Below are 24,558 nucleotides of genomic sequence, written 5' to 3' on the forward strand. Positions count from 1 at the left end.
GGAGTAAACAACTTGGGAGAAACCATTGTGAGGGGATAAAACGGGGGTACATGGATCAAACCATTAACATTAAAATAACTCAGAAAAACACACTGCCACAGAGTTCATTAAAAATACCACAAAAACCTAAAACCAAACCAAAAGAAAACAAAAAACAACAACAACAAAACAAAACAAACAAAAAAAACCTAAAAAACCCCCAAACAAAACCACACCAAAACAAAAAAAAAAAAAACACAACCAAACAAAACACCACCACTCCTACAAAACAAAACAAAAAAAAAAAAACAAAAAAAAACAATAACAAAGAAGAAAACAATAAAAACAAACAAACAAACCAAAACAGAACAAAAAACCAAAACAAACATAAGAAGAACCAAAAGAAGAAAAACCAAAAGAAGGAAAGGAAAACACCACCCCACAAGAGCTGTTCCATCCTTCACTTTTCAGACCTTCACTCACACAAGACCTGGGGCTGCAAAAAATGAGAATTTATTGGGCACATTTACAGCAAAAGCAGACTTAAGACAGTGTCATGGTTTGACCCTGGCACAATGCCAGGGCCCCCATGAAGGGTATATTTTCAAAATGGTGGCTGTGAGATGTGACCCGGGAACAGAACAAAGCAGGCTCTCATTCGGGGATGGAGGGAAAAAAAACATAACACTTTATTTATTACAAATCTAGAAAGGAACACATACTAAACTAAGAATGAAAACCTTCCAAATACCTTCCTCCTCCCCCTCCCTTTTCTCCACAGATTCACCACCCCTCAAATTATCAACCCTCAAATCCATCAGGGAGAGAGGAGTCCCCCCTTGCCTCATGGGCCTCCCCCGGAAGCACAATTGAAACCTCCTGTGCTTCCGCATCATCCATGGCCCCACCCAGAGAACATCGGCCCTCGTGACTTCTCCCCCTCCATGTCCAGTGCTCTCACCACTGGACACGGGCCAGGACTGCTTTTAGGGCTCCCCGTTTAAAGATGCTCCACCCACTTCCAGAAGCAGCAGTCTCTCAACTTTGGGACACCAGTCCCCCCCAAATTTCACCCCCTGGGGCCGAGGGGCCTCATGAACAGAGATCTTCCTCTCCGTGGAGACAGAGGGCATCCCACACCCCCTTCAGCCGTCTCTGTTCACGCCGCTGCTTCACTCTTGACTCCCGGGTGTTGCCTCCCCCTAAATACAGTCTCTGGGTCACAGGGAAAAAACACGGGTCTGTCCATGGCTATACAAGAAAGAGTCCAGCCCAAGGCCACTCCATCTCTTCCACTCAGGATTCTTCTCTCTTCCAGCTTTCCTCACGCTTGCCCATCTCTCATCTCTCTCTCACCTCATCCTGATTCAGGAGGATTCAGTATTTGTAAGGTTTCTATTAGTCTACAAAGGGGTTAAAATTTTCTTCTGCCTGCCCAAGGACTCCCACAGCAGCTGGGCACCTCTCTGCCGCATCCCCCGCTTCTGGCCGGCTGAGTTGCTAGCACAATTTCTGTCCCTCTCTCCGGGGGGGCTGCCCAGACATCCCAAGTCTCTTCCACCCCTGCATGTTCTCCTCCACCTCTGCACCTTTTGGGGCTCCCGGCCTCCTCCCTGTCATGGCCTCCCCCTCCCCCACCCAGACGCAGCTGGGCAGGGGAGAGGCCAGACTCTACTCACCAACGCCGGATTCCCAAAGAGGAAGTTCTCTGGGAATCTCCTGCTTTTAACCCCCGTGTGTTCTCAGAGGCGTATCCAAACCCTTAGTGGCCACCTTAAATGCCAATTTTGAATTTGGCCCCTGATTGGCCCGACTTAGACCTTTCCAAAAACACATTTCCGGGCCAAACCACGACATTCCACCTCTACAGTTAGTGGCGCCCAACGCGTGGCTTGAGAAAGTGGAAAAAAACCCTTTATTGATTGCAGATCGGTTGTGCTTGCTGTGCAGTAGGTTAAAGTACCCAGTAGCCATGTTATTTGAATTTGTAATGTCTCTTGGGGAGGCTTTTATGTGGCTCTGGTCTCTAGACCTTTTTGAGGTTTCAATACCTTTCTGGTCACTAGGATTATTGTCCCTATCACGTAGTTTTTGCGGTAAAGGGGCACGGATTGGATTAGCTATTGTGCTGGCCTTGGTGATAATGATTTATAGGGCGTTTACAAAGATACTGGCGTCTGTTTACGACATGTATGGTTTATGGTTTCTTCGTCCTACCCTGCATCCCAGTTCTAGCAGTATGTTTTGGGAATTTATTAGTAATTACACCTAGCTAGTTAGAGGAGGAGCAGGGAATGAGGCTTTCCAGCCTTTCCTTTCCTTCTTCTCCTTTGAATCTGTTATGTCACTTTTGGAGAATGTTCAGTTTCCCCTGAATGTTAAAGACACCATCTTTCTGGTATTTAATCTCGTAAGCTTCCTCTATATGGTCTGCAGCTTCTCTAGAATGAGGGCCGAGATGTCTAGAAGAGCTGATGAGACCCCTGACCCAGAAGTAGACCCACGTGTGGAGAATCCTGAGTGGGGTGGAAAATGGGAAAATATGGGCCAAATCCTGAAAGAATTCTCTGACCCTATAGTCTGGGACTTTCCCCATGAACAAATTCAGAACCCAGCTGAGGTGGGGAAATATCTGAAAGAGAAATATCATGATGACCCTAAGGAGAAAAGGATCATTGCAGTGAGCTGGGCCCTGGCATATGCTTATCGCACACTGCTAGATACTGTAGGGCAGCAGACAGAGGAAGGGGGGCAGGGAGATACATCATCAGCTATCCCAGTCGCTCAGGTTGCAGCCAACACCCCAGGCTCAAAGCCAGCAGCTAAACCACATAGTGAGCCTAAGCCAGCAGTTAAACCAGACAATAAGCCTCAACCAATGGCTGTTGCTACTAGCACTAGAAGTGGGAAGTGCACAGACAAGACCGATCGACCAGTGGATGATGATGATGATGATGCAGGAGAAGGACCCTCAACATTTCCTGACATAAAATCAGGAGTCAAGGCAACTGGCACAAGATCAGAAGCCAATATTGAGTCCTTCTCCCTGAAGGACCTGCGTGGCCTAAGGAAGGATTACACCCGACGATCTGATGAATCCATAATTAGCTGGTTAGTCCGTCTTTGGGATGCTGCAGGCGAGGCTACAATTCTGGACGGCACAGAAGCGAGGCATTTGGGATCCCTGTCACATGATCCTGTCATCGACCAAGGCATGATGAGGGGGGCTAACCCTCACAGCCTCTGGGCACGGGTCTTGGACAGTGTAGCACAAAGATACCTGTGTGCCGATGATCTCTACATGCAGCAAACACAGTGGAAAACCATAGAACAAGGGATTCAACGCTTGAGGGAAATGGCAGTGGCGGAGATTATATTCTCAGATGACATAACAACTAGGAACCCAGACTTGGTACCATGCACATCTGTGATGTGGCGAAAACTGGTACGACTTGGGCCACATGAATATGCATCTGCTCTAGCTATTATGAAGCGGGATGACACAGATGAGACCGTGCTTGACATGGCAAGGAAGCTCCGAGCTTATGCAGATGCTGTACATGGCCCAACACATGCCAGAATCGCAGCGGTGGAAACACGTCTGCAGAGATTAGAAGATAAGATAGAGGAGAATCATAAGAAGCTCAGAGAGGAGATTAAAGAAAACCTTCTCCAAATCTCGGCAGTACAGATCAGAGGTTCTGGTACCCAACGCAGACGTTCCCCAGATGGAGAGAGAAGGTACACCCCACGAGCTGAGCTGTGGTTCTTCCTGCGTGATTGTGGAGAAAACATGAGGCTATGGGATGGAAAATCCACCGCTGCTCTGGCCCGAAGGGTGCGTGAATTGAAGGAAGACAGGGCTCAGAGAGGAAGTTCCACCACAAGGAAAGCAGCTCCAGTTGCCCATAGCCGAACTGCCAGGTATGATGATGATGATGACATGTCTAATCCCCTTGAAGGAACCTCTAAGACATATGCCCAAGGAAAGAAGGATAACCAGGCTTAGAGGGGCCCTGCCTCTAGCCAGGTAGAGGCTAGGGAAAATCGTGTTTTCTGGACGGTGTGGATTCGTTGGCCTGGCACATCGGAACCACAAGAGTATAAAGCTTTGGTCGACACTGGTGCACAGTGTACCATAATTCCATCAAGATACGTGGGGACAGAATCCGTTTCTATCGCTGGTGTGACAGGGGGATCACAAGACTTCACTTTGGTGGAAGCTGATGTGAGCTTGACTGGGAATGAGTGGAAGAAACATCCTATTGTGACTGGCCCAGAGGCCCCATGTATCCTGGGCATAGATTATCTGCGAAGTGGGTATTTCAAAGACCCAAAAGGACTGAGGTGGGCATTTGGGATAGCAGCTGTAGTGACAGAGGGCGTCCAGCAATTGAATACCTTGCCTGGACTGTCTGAGAATCCATCTACAGTAGGGCTTCTGAAGGGAGAAGAGCAACAGGTACCAATTGCCACTTCCACAGTGCATCGTCGACAGTATAGAACCACTCAAGATGCTGTGATTCCCATCCATAAGATGATCCGAGAGCTAGAGAGCCAAGGGGTGGTCAGCAAGACCCACTCACCCTTCAACAGCCCCATCTGGCCTGTGCGTAAATCTGAAGGAGAATGGAGACTGACGGTGGACTACCGTGCATTGAATGAAGTGACTCCACCACTGAGCGCTGCTGTGCCAGACATATTAGAGCTCCAGTATGAGCTTGAGTCCAAGGCAGCGAAGTGGTATGCCACTATTGATATTGCCAATGCATTTTTCTCCATTCCGCTGGCAGCAGAATGCAGGCCTCAGTTTGCCTTCACCTGGAGAGGTGTGCAGTACACCTGGAACCGGCTGCCCCAGGGGTGGAAGCACAGTCCTACCATCTGCCATGGACTGATCCAGAGTACACTAGAAAAGGGTGAAGCTCCAGAACATCTACAATATATTGATGACATCATTGTATGGGGGAAGACAGCAGCAGAAATGTTTGAGAAAGGAGAGAAAATTATCCAGATTCTCCTGAAAGCCGGCTTTGCCATCAAGAAGAGCAAAGTCAAGGGACCTGCTCAAGAGATCCAGTTTCTGGGAGTGAAGTGGCAAGACGGACGGCGTCAGATTCCCACTGATGTCATCAACAAGATAACAGCAATGTCTCCACCATCCAACAAGAAGGAAACACAAGCTTTCCTGGGTGCCATAGGTTTTTGGAGAATGCATATTCCTGAGTACAGCCAGATCGTGAGCCCTCTCTATCTAGTCACCCGTAAGAAGAACACTTTCCACTGGGGCCCTGAACAGCAACAAGCCTTCGTCCAGATTAAGCAGGAGATCGCTCATGCGGTAGCCCTTGGCCCAGTCAGGACAGGACCAGATGTGAAGAATGTGCTCTATTCTGCAGCCGGGAACCATGGTTTGTCCTGGAGCCTGTGGCAGAAGGTGCCTGGGGAGACTCGAGGCCGACCACTGGGATTTTGGAGTCGAAGCTACAGAGGGTCTGAAGCCAACTATACTCCAACAGAGAAGGAAATTTTAGCAGCCTATGAAGGAGTCCAAGCCGCCTCAGAGGTAATAGGCACCGAAGCACAACTCCTCCTGGCACCCCGACTACCAGTACTGGGGTGGATGTTCAAAGCAAAGATTCCCTCTACCCACCATGCCACCAGTGCTACATGGAGTAAGTGGATTGCTCTCATAACACAGCGCGCCCGTATTGGAAAGCTGAATCACCCTGGGATTCTGGAAATAATTACAAACTGGCCAGAAGGTGAAAACTTCAGTCTCACTGATGAAGAGGAACAAGAAGTGACACGTGCTGAAGAAGCTCCTCCATATAACCAACTGCCAGCGGAAGAAACACGCTATGCTCTTTTTACTGATGGTTCCTGTCGCATGGTAGGAATGAATCGGAAGTGGAAAGCAGCTGTATGGAGCCCCACACGACAGGTTGCAGAGGCCACTGAAGGAGAAGGTGGATCAAGCCAACTTGCCGAACTCAAAGCTGTTCAACTGGCCTTGGACATTGCTGAAAGAGAGAGGTGGCCAAAGCTCTACCTCTATACTGATTCATGGATGGTAGCCAATGCTCTGTGGGGATGGCTGGAGAGGTGGAAAGAGGCTAATTGGCAGCGTAGAGGAAAACCAATTTGGGCTGTTGAAGAGTGGAAAGACATCGCTACCAGGGTAGGGAGGCTACCTGTGAAGGTCCGCCATGTAGATGCCCATGTGCCCAAGAGTAGAGCCAATGAGGAGCACCAAAACAATGAGCAGGTAGACCAGGCTGCAAAGATAGGGGTGTCCAAGATAGACCTAGATTGGGAGCACAAGGGAGAGTTATTCCTAGCTCGATGGGCCCATGATGCCTCAGGCCATCAGGGTAGAGATGCCACCTATAAGTGGGCACGAGACCGAGGGGTGGATTTAACCATGGACAGTATTTCTCAGGTTATCCACGACTGTGAGACGTGTGCTGCCATCAAACAGGCCAAGAGGGTGAAGCCCCTATGGTATGGTGGGCGGTGGTCCAAGTACAAGTATGGGGAGGCCTGGCAGATTGACTACATCACACTGCCCCAGACACGCCAAGGCAAGCGCTACGTGCTCACAATGGTAGAAGCCACCACAGGGTGGTTGGAGACCTATCCTGTGCCTCATGCTACTGCCCGTAACACCATCCTGGGCCTTGAAAAGCAAGTCCTGTGGAGACATGGTACCCCGGAGAGGATTGAGTCAGACAACGGGACTCATTTCAAGAACAGCCTTATCAGCACCTGGGCCAGAGAACATGGCATTGAGTGGGTGTACCATATCCCCTACCATGCACCAGCTGCAGGAAAAGTAGAAAGGTACAATGGGCTGCTAAAAACCACCTTAAAAGCCTTAGGTGGGGGATCTTTCAAAAATTGGGAGCAGCATCTGGCAAAGGCCACCTGATTAGTTAATACCCGAGGCTCTACTAACCGAGTGGGCCCTGCCCAATCAGAGCCTTTGCATAGAGTAGATGGAGACAAAGTCCCAGTGGTACATGTCAGGGGTTTGTTAGGGAAGACAGTTTGGATCAATCCTGCCTCAAGTACAGACAAACCCATTCGCGGGGTTGTTTTTGCTCAGGGACCAGGTTGCACATGGTGGATAATGCAAAAAGATGGAAGAACACGATGTGTACCTCAGGGAGATCTGATTGTTGGGTGAGAACCATGTATAAATATCACTGTTTGCTGAATGTTGCCACCATTGTCTGTGTATAGCTGTATATTAGATGTATAATGTATGTGTTTGTAGAGTTAGAATATATATATTAGTTTTAGTAGTAAGGTGACGATATGGGGATAAGGGGTGGAATGTCCTGGGTTGACTATATGATGCTTTTATCCCCAATCGTCTTGTTCTGTTTATACTGAATAATAAGTTTTACACCTTTAAGACTCTCTTCCAGACAGTGAGGAGGGGAGGGAAGAAGCGCGCAGTTTGTTTTCAGACTGCTCTCACTCCTCCACATTCCTGCTCCTGGACTGTTTTGTCTGCGGATAGACAAACAGCCGGACAGAACTCCTTTTTCCCTTTTTCTTGCTTTTAGTTAGTTTTAGCTAGCTGAGGCAAAGAAGTTCTCTGCATTGTGATTTTTTTTCCTTTTTTTCTTGGACCTGTTCAAGCCTGCTCTGGACTGAACACCCAGAAGAGCACCGGCAGCTCCACCTGTGGCCCCCTGGCCGGGCCTGGGCCGCGGCGTTTCCAGCACCAGAGAGACTGATCAGAGACTGAGTGAGCCGAGCTGCAACCCGGGGAGGGGACTGTTCTGAGTTTGCTTTCTTTGGAGCAGTGAGAAGTTTTATTGTTAATATTGTTTGGTTTCTATTGTTTAATAAACAGGTTTCTTTCCACTTTTCTCCAAGGAGATATTTTCTCCCGAACCGGTTGGAGGGGGGAGGGGCAATTGAATCTGCTTTTGTAGAGAAGCCCCTTTGGGGGTTATCTCCCAAACTTGCCCTAAACCAGGACAGACAGGTTTTCAGCAGAACTGTTCTCAGCTGAGCCAAAAAGGCCCCTTTGGCAGCTGCAGGGCCATTGCAAATGCAGAGCCTCAGCCCACAGGGCAGAAAAGAGCTCTGAGTTCCCCTTCCCTGGCACCAAATCCTGTTCCCAGGCTGCTTCACACACAGGATTCTTCTGGAGGACTGTGCAAAGCTGTGGGTGGGCTCTGCGTTCTCCATGTTATGTCTCCTAAAGCTGCCTGGGAGAAGAAATTTTGGGTCAGCTCAGCTGGCACAATCCCTCCTGGCACAGGCACAGCGCCGGGAAGGGCTTTGGGTGCTGAGGCTTTGCTGCAGCCAAGGAAAGCTCCTGGCTCAGGCTCACCTTTGCTGCTCAGCCAGAGCCCCCAGTGCCCCAGCAGCAGCAGCAGAGAATGGCAGCATTGACACGGGCTGGCACAGGAGGGGAGATTTCACCCTGGAGAGAGAGGCTCCTATTCCAGTTTTTGCACTCAGGCAGCTGCAGATGCCTCAGCTTTGGCTGCACAGCAGCTGGAAATGCAAGTCCAGGAGCTCTGTGCATGGCCAGCCCCAGCAGGTGACAGCAAGGACAGGGCCCTGGCACAGTGACATTTGCAGGGAGCACCTTCAGCAAGCGCTGGGGGCTGGGACTGTGTGCAGAAAATGCCCTGGAGGTCTCTGCAGTCAGGCCAAAGGAACAAAGTTTCAGTTGTGGCCTGGTTAGGGAGCACCAAAATGGATTGTTTTCCATTGCCAGGTGTTCCAAGAGCCCCAGAGGAGAGCCCAGGGGGCCAAGGAATGGAGAGCAGGGACTGTGCAGGAGCTTCATTGGTATCAGTCCAGCTGCCCTTTTTTCCTTATATGTGCTCCCTGAGAATGTTCTCCCCTCTCCTGCCCCCCATTGGTCCTGGTTTACTGCAATGCTTCGCCCCTGTTACCTCATTGGTTCCCCAGTTGGCTGCCCCTCCTCTGCACCACCTGTGCTCACTTCCCATTGGTCCTTGACCCTGAGACCCGCCCCTTTTCCCCCTTACCAAACCCTGTGTCCTCAGCCCCACTTTGTCTCTGTCCCTGGACCCTCTACATTGCAATAAACTGCGTTTGGAGTTCTGCACAAAGAGCCGTCTCTGGCCTTGTCCATCAGCAGGTTAAGGAAGCGTGCTCGGGGCTCTGGGAGTGCAGGTTGCTCACAGGGGCTCGTTGTGGATGTGCCGCAACACTGGAGATGGACTTGGGCAGGAGGAACCCCTTAACCCAGTGTGCTCATACATTGTATTTTCCCCCAAACCAGGATTTCTGATTCCCAAACCTTGGGTGGATGGAGGCTGCCAGGAAGAGGAAGATGCCCCAGGACACCCAGGGAGGTGAGGAGGAAGTCAGTACCTCTTTCCCCCTGTCTCTTGCTCCAGCCCAGCATGGCCCCTGGCTGAAGGACAACCCCTCTGCCAACGCCATCTTGGGATGCACTGGGGGGATCTTCTTCCATTTCCCTGTGGCATGGAGGCAAATCTCATCCTCTCCTTGTCCTGCCTTCCCCAGAGACCAGGGAGGACAAATCTCTGCGGCAGAACCTTGTGGAAGAGGCCATTTTGAGCGACGCCACGGGGCAGGAATCCAACAGGGAGGAAAAGGCACTGAGATCCCCCAGGAGGAGGGCCTGCAAACCCAACCTAGGGTGCTCTGAGGAGGAAAGACCCATCCTGAGGCAGGAAGGTGGACAGAGCTTCAGCCAGGGATCAAAGCTGGTGGCCCATGGGCAGCTTCATGGTGGGGAGAAGCCCTACAAGTGCTTGGAGTGTGGGAAGAGCTTCAGGCAGAGCTCACACCTGATCAGCCACCAGATGATCCACACCGGGGAATGGGCCTACGAGTGTGGGGAGTGTGGGAAGGGCCTCAGGTGCAGCTCAGAACTCGTCAGGCATGAACTCATCAACACTGGGGAAAGGCCCTACGAGTGTCCCCATTGTCTGAAGAGGTTTCAGACCAGCTCCAGTCTCCTGCGCCACCAGCAGATTCACACAGAGGAGCGGCCCTTCTGCTCCCCCGACTGTGGGAAGGGCTTCAAGCACAACTCCAACCTCATCAGGCACCGGCGCATCCACACTGGGGAGAGGCCCTACGAGTGTCCCCGGTGTGGGAAGAGCTTCACCCAGAGCTCCAACTTGACCAGACACCAACGAAGGCACCGGTAAGGGAAGCCGTGCAAATGTCCCAACTGCAGGAAGAGCTTCTTGCACTTCTTCAGCTTCATCCACCATTGGAGAACCCACACTGGGAAGAGCCCTGGTGATCTATGTTCACTGTGATCCATGCTCGGAAACACTCGTCTGTATTCCTGCCCCTGCCAATGGCATGATGTGGGATTGAAGAACATGAAGGTCTGGCCATGGCCATGTCATTACATTCACTCCCACCTCGGGTCATTGCCAGGGACAGGGAAAGGGATTCTCTCTCTCTCTGCCTGAGGACAAGGGTGTCCTTTCCAGGCAGGATGAAATACTAGGCCCAGAAGAGCCAGGGATTTGTGTTGTAGTTTTCCATGTAAATAATTTTTCTTATCCCTTCTGTTATCAATATTGTTTCTGTTCCTGTTTTTTATCTCGTTGATGTTCCCAGTAAATTGTTCTTATGCCAGCCCAGGATCTTTACCTTTTGTGCTTTCCATGGGAGGTGGGAGAGCGGCCAACAGCAGCGTGGTTTTAGTGGGAGCAGGACATTGGGGAAACCCATTCCTAAACCCTGGCCCCTGGAATCCAAGCATCCCAGCTGGTCCCAGCCCTGGTGGCCATGGCAACAGCCTTGGGAGCGGGTCCCTGGCTGAGGCTGTGGGAACCTCTTCCCTCTGGTGCCCAGGGACAGGACTGGAGGGAACGGCTGCAGCTGAGTCGGGGCAGGCTGAGGTTGGATCTCAGGAAAAGGTTTTTCTCCAGAGGCTGCTGGGGCAGTGCCCAGGCTCCCCAGGGAAGGCTCCCAGCTCCAGTGCTCTCTGAGCTCCAGCAGTGTTTGGCCAGCGCTGCCAGGCCCAGGCTGGCATTGTTGGGGTGTCCTGTGCAGGGCCAGCAGCTGGACTCCAGGATCCTGATGGGTCCCTCCCAGCTCAGCCAATTCTGTGGATCTGGGATCCCGTGACCCTGGGGATGGGACTGCCAATGGTTGCCATGGCAACGGGCTCTGGCTGCAGGCCTGAGCTGGTGTCCATGGCAACCACCCCTGGCAATGGGGTGTCCATGGAGCTGTCGAGGGACTGAGCATGGCAACAGGGGGCTGGGGATGGTTGCCATGGAAACTGACCATAGCAACAGGGGACTGGTGATGGTTGCCATGGAAACTGACCATAGCAACAAGGGGGCTGGGGATGGTTGCCATGGAAACGGACCATAGCAACAGGGGGCTGGGAATGGTTGCCATGGAAACTGACCATAGCAACAGGGGGGTGGGGATGGTTGCCATGGAAACTGACCATAGCAACGGGGGGTGGTGATGTCTGACATGGAAACTGACCATAGCAACAGGGGGCTGGGGATGGTTGCCATGGAAACTAACCATAGCAACAGGGGGCTGGGGATGGTTGCCATGGTAACTGACCATAGCAACAGGGGGCTGGGATGGTTGCCATGGGAACTGACCATAGCAACGGGGGGCTAGTGATGGTTGCCATGGAAACTGACCATAGCAACTGGGGGCTGGGAATGGCTGCCATGGAAACTCACCATAGCAACAGGGGGCTGGGGATGGTTGCCATGGAAACTGACCATAGCAACAGGGTCCTGGTGATGTCTGCCATGGAAACTGACCATAGCAACAGGGGGCTGGGGATTGCTGCCATGGTATCTGACCATAGCAACAGGGGGCTGGTGACGGTTGCCATGGAAACTGACCATAGCAACAGGGGGCTGGGAATGGTTGCCATGGAAACTGACCATAGCAACAGGGGGGTGGGGATGGTTGCCATGGAAACTGACCATAGCAACAGGGGACTGGTGATGGTTGCCATGGAAACTGACCATAGCAACAAGGGGGCTGGGGATGGTTGCCATGGAAACTGACCATAGCAACAAGGGGCTGGGGATGGTTGCCATGGAAACTGACCATAGCAACAGGGGACTGGTGAGGGTTGCCATGGAAACGGACCATAGCAACAGGGGGCTGGTGATGGTTGCCATGGAAACTGACCATAGCAACAGGGGGGTGGGGATGGTTGCCATGGAAACTGACCATAGCAACGGGGGGTGGTGATGTCTGACATGGAAACTGACCATAGCAACAGGGGGCTGGGGATGGTTGCCATGGTAACTGACCATAGCAACAGGGGGCTGGGATGGTTGCCATGGGAACTGACCATAGCAACGGGGGGCTAGTGATGGTTGCCATGGAAACTGACCATAGCAACTGGGGGCTGGGGATGGCTGCCATGGAAACTCACCATAGCAACAGGGGGCTGGGGATGGTTGCCATGGAAACTGACCATAGCAACAGGGTCCTGGTGATGTCTGCCATGGAAACTGACCATAGTAACAGGGGGCTGGGGATGGCTGCCGTGGAAACTGACCATAGCAACAGGGGGCTGGGGATTGCTGCCATGGTATCTGACCATAGCAACAGGGGGCTGGTGACGGTTGCCATGGAAACTGACCATAGCAACAGGGTGCTGGGGTTGGCTGCCATGGAACCTGACCATAGCAACAGGGGGCTGGGAATGGTTGCCATGGAAACTGACCATAGCAACAGGGGGCTGGGAATGGTTGCCATGGAAACTGACCATAGCAACGGGGGGCTCGGAATGGTTGCCATGGAAACTGAGCATAGCAACAAGGGGCTGGGGATGGTTGCCATGGAAACTGACCATAGCAACACGGGCCTGGGGATGGTTGCCATGGAAACTGACCATAGCAACGGGGGGCTGGGGATGGTAGCCATGGAAACTGACCATAGCAACAGGGTGCTGGGGATGGTTGCCATGGAAACTGACCGTAGAAACAGGGGGCTGGGGATGGTTGCTATGGAAACTGACCAGAGCAACGGGGGGCTAGTAATGGTAGCCATTGAAACTGACCATAGCCACAAGGGACTGGGGTGGTTGCCATGGAAATTGACCATAGCAACACGGTCCTGGTGATGGTAGCCATGGAAACTGACCATAGCAACAGGGTGCTGGGGATGGTTGCCATGGAAACTGACCGTAGAAACAGGGGGCTGGGGATGGTTGCTATGGAAACTGACCACAGCAACAGGGGGCTGGTGATTGTTGCCGTGGAAACTGACCATAGCAACGGGGGGCTGGGGATGGTTGCTATGGAAACTGACCACAGCAACAGGGGGCTGGTGATTGTTGCCGTGGAAACTGACCATAGCAACGGGGGGCTGGGGATGGTTGCCATGGAAACTGACCATAGCAACAGGGGGCTGGGGATGGTTGCTATGGAAACTGACCACAGCAACAGGGGGCTGGTGATTGTTGCCGTGGAAACTGACCATAGCAACGGGGGGCTGGGGATGGTTGCCATGGAAACTGACCATAGCAACAGGGGGCTGGGGATGGTTGCCATGGAACCTGACCATAGCAACAGGGGGCTGGGAATGGTTGCCATGGAAACTGACCATAGCAACAGGGGGCTGGGAATGGTTGCCATGGAAACTGACCATAGCAACGGGGGGCTCGGAATGGTTGCCATGGAAACTGAGCATAGCAACAAGGGGCTGGGGATGGTTGCCATGGAAACTGACCATAGCAACACGGGCCTGGGGATGGTTGCCATGGAAACTGACCATAGCAACGGGGGGCTGGGGATGGTAGCCATGGAAACTGACCATAGCAACAGGGTGCTGGGGATGGTTGCCATGGAAACTGACCGTAGAAACAGGGGGCTGGGGATGGTTGCTATGGAAACTGACCAGAGCAACGGGGGGCTAGTAATGGTAGCCATTGAAACTGACCATAGCCACAAGGGACTGGGGTGGTTGCCATGGAAATTGACCATAGCAACACGGTCCTGGTGATGGTAGCCATGGAAACTGACCATAGCAACAGGGTGCTGGGGATGGCTGCCATGGAAACTCACCATAGCAACAGGGGGCTGGGGATGGTTGCCATGGAAACTGACCATAGCAACAGGGTCCTGGTGATGTCTGCCATGGAAACTGACCATAGTAACAGGGGGCTGGGGATGGCTGCCGTGGAAACTGACCATAGCAACAGGGGGCTGGGGATTGCTGCCATGGTATCTGACCATAGCAACAGGGGGCTGGTGACGGTTGCCATGGAAACTGACCATAGCAACAGGGTGCTGGGGTTGGCTGCCATGGAACCTGACCATAGCAACAGGGGGCTGGGAATGGTTGCCATGGAAACTGACCATAGCAACAGGGGGCTGGGAATGGTTGCCATGGAAACTGACCATAGCAACGGGGGGCTCGGAATGGTTGCCATGGAAACTGAGCATAGCAACAAGGGGCTGGGGATGGTTGCCATGGAAACTGACCATAGCAACACGGGCCTGGGGATGGTTGCCATGGAAACTGACCATAGCAACGGGGGGCTGGGGATGGTAGCCATGGAAACTGACCATAGCAACAGGGTGCTGGGGATGGTTGCCATGGAAACTGACCGTAGAAACAGGGGGCTGGGGATGGTTGCTATGGAAACTGACCAGAGCAACGGGGGGCTAGTAATGGTAGCCATTGAAACTGACCATAGCCACAAGGGACTGGGGTGGTTGCCATGGAAATTGACCATAGCAACACGGTCCTGGTGATGGTAGCCATGGAAACTGACCATAGCAACAGGGTGCTGGGGATGGTTGCCATGGAAACTGACCGTAGAAACAGGGGGCTGGGGATGGTTGCTATGGAAACTGACCACAGCAACAGGGGGCTGGTGATTGTTGCCGTGGAAACTGACCATAGCAACGGGGGGCTGGGGATGGTTGCTATGGAAACTGACCACAGCAACAGGGGGCTGGTGATTGTTGCCGTGGAAACTGACCATAGCAACGGGGGGCTGGGGATGGTTGCCATGGAAACTGACCATAGCAACAGGGGGCTGGGGATGGTTGCTATGGAAACTGACCACAGCAACAGGGGGCTGGTGATTGTTGCCGTGGAAACTGACCATAGCAACGGGGGGCTGGGGATGGTTGCCATGGAAACTGACCATAGCAACAGGGGGCTGGGGATGGTTGCCATGGAACCTGACCATAGCAACAGGGGGCTGGGAATGGTTGCCATGGAAACTGACCATAGCAACAGGGGGCTGGGAATGGTTGCCATGGAAACTGACCATAGCAACGGGGGGCTCGGAATGGTTGCCATGGAAACTGAGCATAGCAACAAGGGGCTGGGGATGGTTGCCATGGAAACTGACCATAGCAACACGGGCCTGGGGATGGTTGCCATGGAAACTGACCATAGCAACGGGGGGCTGGGGATGGTAGCCATGGAAACTGACCATAGCAACAGGGTGCTGGGGATGGTTGCCATGGAAACTGACCGTAGAAACAGGGGGCTGGGGATGGTTGCTATGGAAACTGACCAGAGCAACGGGGGGCTAGTAATGGTAGCCATTGAAACTGACCATAGCCACAAGGGACTGGGGTGGTTGCCATGGAAATTGACCATAGCAACACGGTCCTGGTGATGGTAGCCATGGAAACTGACCATAGCAACAGGGTGCTGGGGATGGTTGCCATGGAAACTGACCGTAGAAACAGGGGGCTGGGGATGGTTGCTATGGAAACTGACCACAGCAACAGGGGGCTGGTGATTGTTGCCGTGGAAACTGACCATAGCAACGGGGGGCTGGGGATGGTTGCCATGGAAACTGACCATAGCAACAGGGGGCTGGGGATGGTTGCCATGGAAACTGACCATAGCAACGGGGGGCTGGGGATGGTTGCCTGCTAAGGATCAGATTTGTCACAGGCCCTCAGAGGGGTTCCATGGGGACGTTCCAAGAATCTCCGGGCTGTTCAAGAGCTGGAATGTCACAGGCAGAGACAGGGGCTCCATGGACACCTCCCAGGGGTTTCTGGGGATGGTAAAGAGCCCTGTGGGCAGAGGCAGTCACAGCCATTCCATGGTGACATCCCAGGGCACCTTGGGCTGCCAAGGCACCGATGTGTCACGGGCACTCACAGGTGCTCCGTGGTGACATCCCAGGAGTCTCCAGGCTGTCAAAGAGCTGGGATGTCCCAGACACTCACAGGGGTTCCTGTCATGGGCACAGTGGGAGCTTCAGGCAAAGTTTATTGGAGAATATCCTTTTGGGTCTCGAGGTGCAGAAAGGACCCCCAATAGCCCCCACAGATCCCCAAATGTCACCGCTGAGTCAGAGATGACACAGAGTCAGATCAGAAGGCTAAGGGCTAAAAGGCACCCATTTATTCAATCTTCTTCTTTTAGACCTTGGTTTGCTACAGGTGGACCTCAGTGCTCATTTAATCAACACATTCCACATGCTTGGCTAATTAAGACAACACCCATCAGTAGACAACTTTATGGAAAAAACAACTTATTACAAACATTGTTGGGGCACCAGTTATTGATGTTTGTTTTACGTTGGAGCCTTCTGGGGGCTCTCTGGATGGGGAAAACCCTAGTTTAGCAGTTCGGTGCCAGGGAAAAGGAGACTCACGGGGCTTTTTTGGTCTTCAGCTTCTTGTTTATAGTTATCTTACGTAAAGTTTTTCATGCTGTGCACACCAGGCTCAGTGGGATGGAAAATGTACAGTTTCAAGGTCTTTCAAAGTTGTCTCATCCAATTAACTCTTAAAATGTACATTATTTCTACTTATCTACCAAGAAGTCATCCCTTGACTGTCCACCTAACCTCTGCACTGTGCTTTCCTTGACCAATCACCCAGTGCCACGAATACTGCAGAAAATGGAGTAGATGAAGAGGAAGAAGAAGACAGGGATTACACCAAAATTCCTTCTTCTTGCTTTCTATCTGCACCATACTAAAAATCCCAAAACCTAAATTTCTCAACCAAGTGACATACTATACTACTCTCTATTACCTATTTCACACTGGCAAATTCTCATATATCTCAAAGTCTTGGAAGTCCTCTCCATGGGTGAAGGTTAAAGGCAGTGTTTCTCTGGGGGGCAGGACCCCTGAGAGCAGACAGAGAAATATTCCCTGTGCCCTGGATTCCCACACATTTAACCTAAAAACCTTGAACCATTGAGATGCTAAGTTACCCAAAAATATTCAAGATAAGTAGGATTAGAAGGAGAAGAATTAGAGAAAAACAGAAAGACAGACACGCACTTAGGAACAAATTGCTTGGGTTCCAGCATCACTGACAGAGAAACCCCAGCGCAAGGCAGGATCCAGAGCAGGGGCTGGCCTCGTGCTCTGGCTGTTAACCCCCTGGGCCTTCATGGGCCCGCCCCTGGGGTGGGACTGCCAGTGGCTTGTCCAGTCAGTCAGGGAAGGTACCATATTTTAGTGTGTGATTGATTGGCAGCTGGGACAATCAGAGCTGGTTAGCACAGCTCCTGCTGTGTGATTGACAGCTCTGTCAGGGCTGGGGGCGGGGCTCTGTCCCACCACAAACCAATTCCTGACCCGGGCCAGGCCCCACAAGGGCATTCCGAGCATCCCAAGGTGTCTTGGGACATCGATCTCATCCAGCCTCTGACAGCAACCATGGGGACACTATGGAACCTCGGGGAACCAAGGGGCCCTTGTGACACTCTGGTGCCTCATGGAATCAAGGAGACCATTGTGGAACTCAAGGGCTCCAAGGAACCAAGGGTCCATGGTGACCTTGTGGAGCCCAGAGTGTCACGGAGGAGCCCTTGAGACACAGCGAGGGTGCATGGAGCCGCGAGGCCATGGTGACACATCAGGGCTTTGTGGAAACCATTGCAAGGCCTCATGGGAGGACGGGGCCATTGTGACACTGCAGAAGCAAGGGGAACATTGTGACGCTCCAGGGCCTCATGGAACCAAGGAGACCATTGTGACACTGTGGGGTCCCATGAAACCAAGGGAACAGGGAATAGGTCTGGCTGGCTGGGCCTCCTGGGGCCACCTGACAGGCCCAGCTGACCTTGGCATGTCGAGGGCTGCTTCTCATCTGCCCCTGAAGCACTGGGGCTCCGGGCTTTCCTTCCTACTGGAGAGAACTGTCCTTGTCCTCCAGGGGCCCATTGCCAAAACTGGGATTCCTCCTTTGAATTTCTTTACATGCAAAGATTGTTCCCAGATGAAATCTGCCAGGACAGACAGATCTGGCTGCCTTGGCTAACCGGAGGGCACCTTTCATCTGCCTTTGAAACACTGGCACCATGTGCTTTTCTTTTTCATGGGAAAAAACCATCCATCTTGACCAGGCACCCATAGCCAAAATTGGGCATCTGCCTCCAGAATTCCCTATATCCAAGTATAGCTCCTAGACAAAAGCTGCCAGGACTGACAAGTTTGGCTGGCCTTGGCTTCCTTAGGGCTGGCACTCATCTACCTCTGAAACACTGGGGCTCTGTGCTTTCCTTCCTAATGAAAAGAATTCTTCTTCCTGTCCAGGCCTCCACAGCCAAAATTGAGATTCCTCCTCCAAAATGCCCTATGTCCAAGGATAGTCCCTAGACAAAAGGTGCCAAAAGAGACAGGTCTGGCTGGTTTGGCCTGAGAGTGGCCACCTCTCATCTTCTTCCAGAACACTTGGAATTCACACTTTCTTTCCTATAAGAAAAAAAACATCCATGTTGACCAGGTGCCCCTGTCCAAAACTGGGATTCGACCTCCAAAACTGTGTACATCAGGAACTGCTCCCAAGTGAAAGTTTCCAGGACAGACAGGTCTGGCTGCCCTTGGCCTCTTGGGAGCTCCCTCTCACCTGCTTTCCAAACACTGGGGCTCTGTGCTTTCCTTCCAATGGAAAAGAACTGTTCTTCTTCTCAAAGTGTCTGTGGTCAAAATTGAGATTCCTCCTCCCAAATTGAATATATCCAAGCATTCTGCCATGACAAAAGCTGCAGGACAAACAGGTCTGGATGGCTTGGCCACCCAGGAGCCACCTCTTTCCTCTTCTGCCTTTGAAACACTCAGGCTTGGAGCTTTCCCTTCTATGAAAAAGAACCGTCCCACTTATCTACACAGAAGTGGCCGAAATTGGGATTCCACCTCCAAAATTCCCTATGTCCAAGGGTTGCTTTCAGACAAAAGTTACCAGGACACAGAGAGGTCTGGCTGGTCTAGGCCTCTGATGACTGCCTTTCATCTGCCCCTGAAACAACAATGTTCTATGATTTTCTTCCAATGGTAAAGAACCGTCCTTCTCCTCTGGGCATCCATGTCTGAAATTGGGATTGCACCTCTAAAATTCTGTATATCCAAGGGTTGCTCCCAGGCAAAATCTGCCAGTACCGCCAAGTCTGGTTGGCCTTGGTCTCTGGTGACTGCCCCTGCGACACTGGGGCTGGGTTCTTTCCTTCCCATGGAGATCTCTGGGACACTGTGGGCCCTCATGAAACCCAGGAGATCATTTTAGCACCACTGGAGCCCATGGAACCAGGGGGCCATGGTGACACAGCGGGGCTTCATGGAACCCAGAGACCATTGTGACTCTGTGGGGCCTGATGGAACCATGGAGACCGTTAGGACCCTTCAGGGCCTCGTGTCACCAAGCGGGCATTATGGCACCTCAGGGCCTCATGGAAGCAAGGGACCATTGGGACGCTGTGGGGCCCCATGGAACTGGGGGAACATGGAACAGGTCTGGCTGGCTTGGCTTCCCAGGGGCCACCTGACAGGCCTGGCTGATCTTGGGATGTCAAGGGCTGCCTCTCATCAGCTCCTGGAACAGTGAGGTTTTGTGCTTTCCTTACTATGGAAAAGAAGCGTCCCTCTTTTCAGAGGCCCATTGCCAAAAGTGGTACTCTCCCTAAAATATTTTCCCATATGCAAGGGCATCTCTCAGAAGAAAACCTGCCAGCCCTGGCTGGCCTTGGCCTCTGCTGGTCACTTTGCATCTGCTCTTGAAACACTGGGGCTCTGTTCCTTCCTTCCTATGAAAAATAACTGGCCTTCTTTCCAAGGGACCATGGCCAAAATTAGAATATGGCCTCCAAAATTCTGTATATCCAAGCATTGCTCCAAGACAAAAGTCGCCAGGAAAAACTGGTCAGGCTAGCCCTGTCCTCTGGTGATTTTCTAAGACTAGAAGCTGAATGTTTTCATTTCAAAACACCTTGGAGAGGGCCCAGAGATCTCCCAAGGATGGGTTTTGAGGCCTCGGGCACAAGATCACTCCATATAGACAAAGGAGCTCTGTGCTGTTGTGGGGGTTTTGCATCACAGAAGTGATCTTATAAGAGAAGCTGTAGCAGTTTCCTCTGTGTCTCACAAAAAAAATTCAGTAGTTATCTTTGAGAATTTACAGTCTGTTAAACCACTGAGTAACCTGTACATGCCTCTGTGCAGACACATGTTAAAGATGAGAAAGCCTGGGAGGGTCTCTTTCCCTTTTGGCCAGCAAAGAGGTAACAAGGCTGACCCAGCCCCCGTCTCAGCTGGGCCAGGCCGGGCGGCTCCTGCCGTGGGGCCGGGCCCCTTCCCAGGGAGCCACCCAGGCCCCATCGGCTGCCGGGCAGGGCAGGGGAGGCCGCGGGGCTGAGGCCGGGCCGGGCCATGGCTGCGGTTGCCAACACCTGGGCGCTACCGAGCCCTGCCCCGCCGCCAGTCCGGGCCCAGCCAGGATCCGCCGGGCCCCAGGAGCAGCCCCGGGCTGGGCTGGCTCAGCCAAGATTCTGCCACCCTTGGGGGTCACCCGCAAGCCCCGGGCAGGGGGAGGAGAAGCCATGGGCCCCGGCCGTGCTGCTGCTGTGTTCTGGCCTGGCTGCTGAGATCCTGGCCCTGCCCCAGCGCGGCCCATCCTGACACAGCCCCAGCGCAGCCGCTGCAGAAACCTCCATCGTAAAACAGCTCCAGCCGCAAGGACCCAGCCCGGCCGGGGTCATGGAACCATCTGCAGGCCCCGGGAGAGATATTAACTCTTTCAGTGCTTCCATCCTCCCTCGAGTGAGAGAAAAGGACAAAGTGCAGGCACACAGAGGAGCCACATGAAGACACCAAGCTCAGTGAAGGGAAAATTGAATCCTCGATGGGAACAATGAGGAAATTCCCTGATCTGAGGCCTGAAATCCTCTTGTAAATCCATGGAGAAGGATGTAATTGATACATCAGACTCTCTTTTTCCCTATAGTGCATTGAAAAGTATGGGGAGATGACTTGTTCAGCAGAGGCCTACATGCTAAAGTAAGGAAATGTTGATGTAGCTGTGATCCCATGAGAACTTTGAACATTGAAAGACAGAAGAGTGATGAGACCCTGTGCCATCACAGAGAAAAGAAAAAGATCTCTGTTCTTAGAAATGAAGATGATTTCAGAAATAGATGAAGAGAACCTTTGCTCTTAAACAGCTTATCTTTAAACTCATACCCCATAAGTTGTCATGGCCCATAAACACAACAGTGGGAAAAGCTGTGAAAAAGGGGAGGGACTTGACGATTGGAGATTTTCTGGGCAGCTGCTATTTGTGGGAATTGAGAGCTACGAGAAAACTTTTCTTATGGAGAAGTCTCCATAGCATGAAAGAGAAAATCCTCTCCCTAAGCAAACTGAAGAAAACTATTCTAAAGGTGGTAAACTGACTGAAAATTTTTGGATTTGTCTCTTCACATTGTCAGGAAGAAGGAAACGGTTGTAGGGAGAGGAGAATTGTTCTGAAAGCTCTGTTCTGATCCTTACTGCTCTTTCCTTTAGTTACGATTAATAAACTCTGCCTTTCTCCTAATCATATCTCAGAGCAGGAAATGAGGAAGTATATTCTAGTGAGTGCACTGGTAATTAGCCAACACTGAACCCAACAGACTAATTGCTGCATTGGCCAAGAAATCTCAAAATGGTGAACCAAAACCAATACAGAAACCTTCCTGATTGTCATGGTTTGACCCTGGCACAGTGCCAGGGCCCCCATGAAAGGTGTATTTCCAAAATGGTTACTGTGAGATGTGACCCGGAAACAGAACAAAGCAGGCTCCCACTTGGGGATGGAAGGAAAAACACAACACTTTATTCATTACAACATCTAGAAAGGAACACATACAAAGCTAAGAATGAAAACCCTCCAAATACATTCCTCCTCCCCCCTCCCTTTTCTCCACAGATTCACCACCCCTCAAATAATCAACTCTCAAATCCATCAGGGAGAGAGAGGAGTCCCCCCCTTGCACCATAGGCTTCCCCCAGAAGCACAATTAAAACCTCCTGTGCTTCCGTGTCACCCATGGCCCCACCCAGAGAGCATCGGCCCTCGTGACTTCTCCCCCCGCCACGTCCAGCGCTCTCACCACTGGACATGGGCCAGGACTGCTTTTAGGGTTCCCTGTTTAAAGATGCTCCAACCAGTTCCAGAAGCAGCAGTCTCTCAACTTTGGGACATCAGTCCCCCCCTAAATTTACCCCCTGGGGCCGAGGGGCCTCGTGAACAGAGATCTCAAACCCTCTCTGAAGACAGAGGGCATCTCACACCCTTCTCACCCAATCTCTGTTCTCGCCACTGTTTCACCTCTCAACTTTGGGACACCAGTCCCCCCCAGATTTCATCCCCTGGGGCCGAGGGGCCTCGTGAACAGAGATCTTCCTCTCCATGGAGACAGAGGGCATTCCACACCCTCTTCAGCTGTCCTTGTTCACGCTGATGCTTCACTCTTGACTCCAAGGTATTGCCTCCCCCTAAATACAGTCTCTGGGTCACAGGAAAAAAACACGGGTCTGTCCATGGCTATACAAGAAAGAGTCCAGCCCAAGGCCACTCCATCATCTCTTCCCACCTAGGATTCTTCTCACCTCTTCCAAATTTTCCTCACACTTGCCCATTTCGTCGTGCTTCATCTCTCTCCTCATTCCGATTCAGGAGGATCAGTATTTGTAAGGTTTCCATATTCTACAAAGGGGTTAAAATCTTCGCCTCTGTTTGCCCAGGACTCCCACAGTTGCCGGGCACCTTCTCTCGCCGCATCCCCCGCTTCTGGCCGGCTGTGCTGCCAGCACAGTCTCTATCACTCTCTCCTGGGGGGGCTGCCCAGACATCCCAGGTCTCCTCCACCCCTGCACCTTACAGAGCTCCGGCCTCTCTCCCCACAGGCCGCATGGCCTCCCCTGCCCCACCCAGACGCAGCTGGGCAGGGGAGAGGAGGTCAGACTCACTCACCGGCTGGATCAAAAGAGGAAGTTTCTCTCAGAATGCTCTGCTTTTAACCCCTGTGTGTTCTCAGAGGCGTATCCAGATCCCCATTGGCCACACCAGATGGCAGTTTCAAATCTGGCCACTGATTGGTTTGACCTAGACTTTTCCAGAAACTCACTTCCAGGCCAAACCACGACAGTTTCCCTGCAGTAAAGAAAGCAGTTTGATTGCTTTTGTCCTGAGTATCTCCTGAGTTCATGACTTCAGATGGACTGGAACAGTCCTGGCACCCCAAAAGCAGCCACAATGAGCAGGATCAAACCCCCAGGTCACCATTCAGTGTTCTCCATCCCTGCCTTCCAGAGCCCTGCAGCAATTCCTGCTGCTTCCCCCACTCTGGGTCAGCCTGCTGGGATCGCTCTGGTGTGCAGAGCCAGTCCCTGCAGGACAAAGCGCTCGGAGCCGCTCTGTGTCCCGCAGCGTCGGCATCTCCTGTGCCGCTCCACGGCCGTGGGGCCTGTGCCACCAATGTGCCACCAATGTGCCTGCAATGTGACACCAATGAGCTTGCAATGCGTCACCAATGTTCCACCATTGTGCCACCAGTGTGCCACCTATGTGCCACCACTGTTCATGGCTGTGGTTCCTGTGCTACCAATGTTCATTACTGTAAATCAAAGGTGTCTCTGATGTTGGTGAGGGAATGAAGAGGTGGACTCCATTAATATCAGAAAGCTAATTAATTACTTTATTATACTATACTATATGCATTACATCTAAACTGAATCTGCCAAGCACTCATCTCTGCACACAACTGCACAGAACTGCACTCATCTCGTGACTCTCCCCTGACTGTCAGCCAAGAGTCTGACACACACACTCTCTTTGGCCCTAATAGGCCCAGGAAACAAAATATCCTCACTTTGGGTAAACGATCTCCATACTGCATTCTACTTTGGCAGAACACACGCTCAGCAAATGAGATAAGAATTGTGTTTTCCCTTTCTCTGAGCTTCAGAGAATGTTGATTTCAGACATCCTTGGGAATAATTGTGCCTTGCTTTTCTCTTTGAAAGGAAATGTGGCAACAGTTCATGGCTATGGTTCCTGTTCCACCACTGTTCCACCTTTTCCATGGTTACTCCACTGCTGCTCCAAAGCTGCTCCAGTGCTGCTCTGGGGATGTTCCTCTGAACTCTGAGCACAGTTCCTCTGCTCGTCCACCACGGCTCCACCACTGCTCCATCACTGCTCCAGCACAGCTCCAGCACTGCTCATCTCCCGCTGTTCAAGAGCTCCGTCTCTGCTCCTCCCCTGCTCCCCTGTTGTTCCACGGCTGCTGCTTCTGTCCCAGTGCTGCTGCCACAGCTGCAGTGTCACGGAGAGGGGAACGTTC

At 52.1% G+C, this 24,558-nt stretch overlaps 1 long non-coding RNA gene across 1 annotated transcript; it reads right to left on the minus strand.

Annotated features, from left to right (window-relative positions):
- Nucleotides 1-591: 591 nt before the first annotated feature.
- Nucleotides 592-23,014, minus strand: LOC135287430 (uncharacterized). Its single transcript, XR_010351108.1, has 2 exons — nucleotides 22,980-23,014; nucleotides 592-1,441 (listed from the first exon to the last, which is right to left on the minus strand). It is a non-coding gene; the product is annotated as an uncharacterized LOC135287430 (long non-coding RNA).
- Between the last annotated feature and the right edge of the window lie 1,544 nt (nucleotides 23,015-24,558).

Source organism: Passer domesticus, chromosome 29 (assembly GCF_036417665.1).
Source record: "Passer domesticus isolate bPasDom1 chromosome 29, bPasDom1.hap1, whole genome shotgun sequence".
NCBI classification, from domain to species: Eukaryota; Metazoa; Chordata; class Aves; order Passeriformes; family Passeridae; genus Passer; species Passer domesticus.